Here is a 7,745-nt window from a genome sequence, read left to right as displayed (position 1 = left end):
TTAAGGGCTTAGGGACATGGAAATCAGCTAGAATAGGGGAAATCATAGGTGGGTGGGGAAGTAGGTGGGCCTGTGAAGACCCACGCTGCTCTGTCCAACACCTGTGCACATGTGCTTTAACTAAGTGAACTCAAGAGGCCACCACCAACAGCAGGCCTGCTCCATTCACCTTTTGAATCAGAACAAGGAAAAAGCTCAGGCTTGTGTTCTCGACTATGCAGAGGTTTTACCAGTAACGAGGCACTTACGAGGAGTAAGCAGGATCTCTACTCCACCTGCAAGATGGGATGCACGCACACAGCATGTTCAGCAGCTGCATTGCTGCAAATGCCAGCACTGCCCAGATAACATGCACCATGACATCTCGTAGCTTCTTTACAACTAGAGCCTCACATCCCTCCACATAGAGGTCTGAAGGGTGGGCCAGACTGCTCTTACAGCTGCTGGTGGTCTCTCTGCACAGCTAAGAGGGACACTGTGGGTTTTGGTTTCTTTGAACCAGTCCGTATTTTTCCAGTCTAAATAGCTGTGAAGTCCACAACAGTGCAGCTCTCTCTGTACGTAATCAACAGCCCAGGCTAGCAGCCTTGACGTTGGTTCCACTGTAGGCCTCACACACTTTCTGAACGCTGCCATCAACCTCAGTTTCCACCTTTGCTCTGGAAACATATCCCACTACATAAATCACTACAACAACTTCTGCAACAGAAACCAAGGGTCGGACAATGACAAACATGGCAAGTCCACAGCGGCTTTCTCTGATAATAATAATGAAGAGCAGGGCTCCTACCCTTGATCACGACAGTGGGGATGAGAGTGCACATATCTTCAAAGAAGCGATCGTAGTCATCATAAATGATAAAGACATAGGCTCCCACATGGCATAAAACACCAGCTGCGCCCCTCCACCCCCAAGAAGATGAGGTATTGGAAGAGGTGATGCCTTGCTGGCCTGTGGTTGGCCGGGAATGACCCAGCCTGTGTGGTGCTCACAGCAGCCCCCAGGGCCCTTAGGCAGCATGTGCTTTATCCATCTGTTGGCTAGAGAATTGGGGTTAAGACATTGTATTTTAAAGGTCTGGAATATTATCCCATGGTGCTCCAGGGGGACCTAATCTAAGGTGAATGAGTAGGGGAGGAAGAAAAGGGAGAGGAAATTAGAGAAGACCTCCAGAGGAGGCTCCAAACAGAGCTTAGAAGGAAAAGTAGGATATCATCAGGCAAAGTAGGATTAATAATGGAAGATTAAACAACATGAGCAAAAGCAGAGACATGGACTGGTGTTATATTTGGGGACTAATGTTTCTCTTTGGAAGGCTTATAAAAAATCTAGAAGTTTCGGGGGATCCCTGGGTGGCGCAGCGGTTTGGCGCCTGCCTTTGGCCCAGGGCGCGATCCTGGAGACCCGGGATCGAGTCCCACGTCGGGCTCCCGGTGCATGGAGCCTGCTTCTCCCTCTGCCTGTGTCTCTGCCTCTCTCTCTCTCTCTCTCTCTCTGTGACTATCATAAATAAAAAAAAAAAAAAAAAAAAAGAAATTAAAAAAAAAATCTAGAAGTTTCAAAGTCTTACTAATATTGGCCAGTTATTATCGTTACTACTACTTAATGTCTAAAAGTAATAATTTTTAGTAATGTTATTAATACTTAAATAGTATTACTACTTAATAATACTCTTACTAATGATATTATTTGATATTATTAGCTACTTGAAGCCTTACTAATATTGCAGGGGTAGGGAGAGGCTACTTTCACTTCTCTCTCAATTAAACCTTTCACTGGGGAGCCAGTAAGAGGTGAGCATGTTTAAGAATACCCTGGGCTTTGTGTATGGTGGCCTGACAACCGAAGCTGACTCACAGGCATGTGCCTAGCAGTGTTGCCCCACACCATGGGTTTATGTTTAATTTAAATGAGTTGCCCATCAGATTTCCACAAAACTCTGAATTCCCATTGCTCTTGGAAAATCAGACCAGGTAACACAGAGCTTGTATCCCCATGTGGATCTGAGCAGCAGGTGCCCATGTAGATGAAGTATGGTTGTCCAGGCTGGCACAGTCCCCACTACCTCCCTGACTGGGTTCATGTTTCTTTTCTACATTACTTACATAGTTTCCCTAGCATTTGAGTTTGCAATTCTGGGCATTCATGTGATACTGGATTATCTTGAACCAGTGAGAACATTTTTACCACCTTACCCTCCTAGGGCTGGATGTGCCTGTAGCCATGGGAGCTCATCTTGTTGAGACTGAGACCATGGATACCATGCCTGCTTCCTTTGATGCAGACTCAGCTGTTGATTCAGACTCAGGCGTGAGCAAGTCTGAGCACTGAAGCTGAAGGCATGTGCTCATGCCTTAGCTGCAAAGGCAGCAGAAGGAGAATATTTGGCATTTATAGCTTCTCTGATGGGAGGTGGGCTCTGCCTTCTAGTAAGATCCATAAGATGTTTAGACACTCAGCAGCCAAATGAATGATAGAAGTTTACTAAAAAGGGGTCAGCTCTCTGATTGTGGCATGTCTACCAGTGGAGCACATGAGATGATCTTATGTGAAACACATCCACAAAAAACAAAACAAAACAAAACAAAACAAAACAAAACAAAAAACAACTTTGCTTATCTCATTGCATTACTTTATGTGTATTAGGACAATAGGATGAAGACATGAAATGTGTGAATGACACAAAGAGTTTATTATGTGGGGTGTGACAACTTAGAAAAATGTCAAGTAAGTAGTAGTTTAGATGATACTTGGAAATAATATTCAAATGACTGAACTTTCAGAAATTGATCCAGATAAATGCAAATTTTAAATTTCTCTTTGTGCCAAGTATTAATAATAACACAAAAATGCTTTTATTTAGTGCTGTGGGCCAGACCCTATTCTAAGCACTTTATATTTGTTTGTTTACTTAAACATCACATCAACTTTAGGAGATAGTTACTACTATTTTTACCCTTTTACAGATGGGGAACCTAACGCACAAAGTAGTTAAATAACTACAGGTCACTCAGTAAATAGTCAAATGAGAATTTGCATACTCTCTCCCTGACAACTGTATTGTTAGGGACCCTAACACCCTGAGTTGTTAGGGTGACTGTGGATTCCTATATGATGGTCTCACTGAAAATCTTCAGAACTAATTGGGGATTTCACAATCTGAAATTTGGAGATAAATGCTTTTTGAGTACTTGTTTTTGTGCCGGGGGTTTGTTGTCTGGGAGATAGTTCTCAACTTTGCCATTATTGACATTTTGGGCCACATAATTCTGCAGGTGTATGCGTAGTGGGGGCTATCCTATGCATTTTAGGACAGCATTCTTGGCCTCTACCCACTAGATGCCAGTAGTATCTTCTTCACTTGTGACAACCAAAAATGTCTCCAGAAATTGCCACATGTTCCCCTGGAAACAAAACTACCCCTGGTTGAGAACTTCTGGTCTAGAGAATTCTAAAGTATCTCAGTGAGGAGCCCAGAAATAATTACCCTCAGGAGGAAATGAGGTGACTAAGCTACTGTGGTATGTTCTCTTGGGTATTGTTGTACAGTGTTGTCTCATTCTTTGTTAATAGCAGGTGTGTCTAGTTTCTCATATCAGAAATAAATACCCAGTACCAGCTTGTACCAGCTATCGTTTTTAGTGCAATATGTGAGAAACCTTTGTGTTTTACTTGCAAAATGAACAACTAGCTTCTTATTTTTCTAGAATCCAGTGGCTGCATACTTGGCAGGAAACTACAAGTTATCTCAATCTCTTTAAACATCTCTTTCCTTGACTTGGTGTTTGGAATTCTTTGAGGGGGATTCTCTATAAAAATAGGACAGATTATAAACTAGGTCCATTTGTTTATTCATATTTAACTGATTTTTTTTGTTTTTTGTTTTTTGTTTTTTACTGGATATCCATTTCTTTTTTTTTTTAATTAATTTTTATTGGTGTTCAATTTACCAACATACAGAAAAACACCCAGTGCTCATCCCGTCAAGTGTCCACCTCAGTACCCGTTTTTTGTTTACTAATATTTTTAAATACATTTATTTAAATGTATTTGAATTAAATACAAAGATCAATATTATTATAATAATATATTAATATATCATAAAACATTGAAGAGTGAAAGAAGGACAACTCTTTTCTCAAATGGGGCTTCCTCGTTATTAAATCATTGACACCAGGGCCTAGTAAAAGCATCACTCAATCCTTTTTATTTTAATGTGCTCTGGCCCCCATGGTATCATCCATACCATCCCTTGCCAGCCAAAATACCTTTCCCTCCAATCCCTTAGGATCTAATTCAGGCAACAACGCTACCTCCTCTGTGATTACCTCCAGAATTCTTTTTTTTTTTTTTTTTACGATTTTATTTATTCATTCATGACAGACAGAGAGAGATTGGCAGAGACACAGGCAGAGGGAGAGGGAGAGAAGCAGGCTCCATGCAGGGAGCCTGACGCGGGACTTGATCCCGGGTTTCCAAGATCACACTCCGGGGCCGAAGGCAGCACCAAACCACTGAGCCACCAGGGCTGCCCACCTCCAGAATTCTTAATCAAAAGAACCACTTCCCTCCAATAGACCCTTTATCATCTTGTACTCATCATTGTATTCTCTTTTATATTCTATCAATTAATTTAATCCTTGGATTCTCTTTTTTTTTATTTTATTTATTATTTTAATTTTTAAAATTTTTTTAATAAATTAAGTTTTTATTGGTGTTCAATTTGCCAACATACAGAATAACACCCAGTGCTCATCCCGTCAAGTGTCCCCCTCAGTGCCCGTCACCCATTCACCCCCACCCCCCGCCCTCCTCCCCTTCCACCACCCCTAGTTCATTTCCCAGAGTTAGGAATCTTTATGTTCTGTCTCCCTTTCTGATATTTCCCACACATTTCTTCTCCCTTCCCTTATATTCCCTCTCACTAATTCCTTGGATTCTCAATCCTACAAGATTGTAAATCATTTAAGGGAAAGGATCATGCTTTATTCATCTCCATCCTCAAATACTTAGCAGAGAGAGTCCTTTGCACATAGAAAGCACTTAGCGTATTTCTTGAAAGAATGTATCGTTTAGTTAAATTAGTATTTCTCTAGAATTGGAAATCGATATTTGGCAGTGAGACAAAATCAATTGCTAACTCTATTTCTGTCATTGGGTTGCAAGAATCAGGAGAGTGGTAAGATCTGGGTGTGGAGTCTTCCCATCTTCTTCCCTTATTTAGAGTGAGAGATTTTTCTCTGGGATTTTCTTAGTCCCACCTGTGACCTGCCCTGTGTTTCTTTTACATTTGGGAAATAATTGCAGTCTTTCATGTTAATTTCATCTATCGACTCCATGAAGCCATCTTGTCTCCTATTCTCTTTTAGCCTGGGTCAGGGTTGTCTACCTAAAGAATCATAGGAACTTAATCCTTCAAAGAATTCTCATAGTTTCCTTTAGATACAGGTCCTTGGTAAGTTGGCCCAGGGCCTGATCCTGGTTTGAGTCTTCTTATTCCACTTGGTCAGTGGCCCATGGAAACCTGCCATGCTTCCCCTCGTGCTGTTGTTTACTACCCAAGGAGTCTAACATGTGGATACTGATACTATCTTGAAGGCAGATAGGGAGGGACAATCCCTCCAACTCAGTCTTGCTCCTTCTTATGTGCCATGTGGAGAAAAGAAATTGTGGCTCAGATTAAAGCCAGCAGTTGTTTGGGAGATGAATATGTTCATATGTGACTATATAGACAAAGAAAATGTAGCTATTTTATGTTCAAAGTTAGACTTAATCATCTTCATATCCTCACCCCACTGGGTAGTGCTGGAGGTGGGGAGTGTGGCTTTAAATCTCCTAATAAAGATGCTCTTAATTCAGCCTCTTCCTGATTAAATACAGTCATTTCACTGGAGGGATGGTTTCTATTCAGCAAATGTTCTACCTTGAAGATCTCATTTTCTCCCTCTGTTTCTCCTCAAGATATGCCAGTGGGAATTAAAATAATTCAGAAAACTTTTCTCAACCAAGCCTGGCTTTCAAGACTACTCTCTTGTTCAGACTAAAAAATCCTATTTTTTATTTCCAATGGTGAACCTTGACTTTCTTTTTGCATTTCTTTGTAATAATCCTTATCTCCTCAAAGGCAAAAGGATGATGTTGGCGTTTTAGTTAATTTTTTCCTGATATTTTGCTTTCTCAGAGCCTACCTTTTACCAGGTACATGGTTCAGCTGATTTCCTACTTTACAAAAAAAAAAAAAAAAGAAAGAAAGAAAGAAAGAAAGAAAGAAAGAAAGAAAGAATCACTATGTATTAAGGTATACCAAGTCTAAAAAGACATGTCACTAACCACATTTAACTATATCTTCATGAATTATGAAAGAAAGACAATTCCACATTTCTGCAAAGTGAGAGAACAAATATTTACAAAGACCTGGGCCAAGAAATAGCTAATTTATATTGTTCTGGGATCAGTTGTAGTTGTAGCCAAGAAAGTATCCTATCTCTCACTCAGATGTCATTAATATAGGTTATGAAGTAATCCCACTATATGTGAATTAATCCAAGATCACAGTCTATACTAGTACATAAACTTTATTTCTTGTCAGATAGGCAAGAGATTATGTGTTGCTAAAGGTATAAAGTTTGGATGACATAATGTAGAAGGAAACACAAAATATTTCATTTCAGCCAAGTTTAAGCCACTGTGACAATGCACCCAAATAAGCTAAACAGATCTGAGATAGATCAATGTCTTATGTGTAATATGAACTCAGATAATTCCTACTGGTCCAATAGTGTGTAATTCTTTATTTTTCTCAGGGATCTCTCAACAGTTATCAAGCAGTAGAGAAATGATTTCCTTGATCTACATGAATGTGAAATAGATGTTTCTGTATTTCTTTTTTAAAAATTTTTATTTATTTATGATAGTCAGAGAGAGAGAGAGATAGAGAGAGAGAGAGGCAGAGACACAGGCAGAGGGAGAAGCAGGCTCCATGCACCGGGAGCCAGACGTGGGACTTGATCCCGGGTCTCCAGGATCGCGCCCTGGGCCAAAGGCAGGTGCTAAACCGCTGCGCCACCCAGGGATCCCTGTTTCTGTATTTCTTTACAAAAAAGCCTGGGGCAGGGGTGCGAGGGTGGCTGTCATTAAAGTGACTAAGTCTTGTTTCCACTGGGGTCATGATCTCAGGGTCCTGGGATCAAGCCCCATGTCAGGCTCCATGCTCAGTGAGGAGTCTGCTTATGATTCTCTCTATCTCTCTCTCTCTCTGTCCCTCACCCCACTTGTGTGCTCTCTCTCTTTCTCAAATAAATAAATAAATCTAAAAAAAAAAATCCTGGGGCAGACTGGGGGAATTATTTTGCATATGAAAAAATTATTTTAGTTGGCCATGGAATTTTTGTGTTAAAGAGTTAGAATGAATATTAGAAGTCATCTATGTTCAATTTCCTCATTTTTACAAATTCAGTAAATGCTTATTGAGTACCTGAGGCCCAACGAAAAGGGTCTGATAAGTGGTTACCAACCCTTGCTGTGTATTGAATTCCCTGGCTTCCAACTGAGGAATTCTGATGAAATTGATCTGGTATGGAGCCTCAGTATTGGTAATTTTAAAATCTTCTCAGGTCATTCTCATTCTCCTAAGACTACCCTCTTCCTTCTGTTTTTTTTTTTTTTTTTTAAATCTGACATTGAAATATTTTCTTCTGTATCTTATCCACCTACTTCAATGAGGTTATTTAATGAAGTAATGGGG

At 40.3% G+C, this 7,745-nt stretch overlaps 1 pseudogene; it reads right to left on the bottom strand.

The window, feature by feature from the left end:
* Positions 1-244: 244 nt before the first annotated feature.
* On the bottom strand, positions 245-6,205 carry LOC121498565 (annotated as a pseudogene).
* Between the last annotated feature and the right edge of the window lie 1,540 nt (positions 6,206-7,745).

The sequence above is a fragment of the Vulpes lagopus genome, chromosome 9 (assembly GCF_018345385.1).
Source record: "Vulpes lagopus strain Blue_001 chromosome 9, ASM1834538v1, whole genome shotgun sequence".
NCBI classification, from domain to species: Eukaryota; Metazoa; Chordata; class Mammalia; order Carnivora; family Canidae; genus Vulpes; species Vulpes lagopus.
This window is presented reverse-complemented; position numbering and strand designations above follow the sequence as displayed.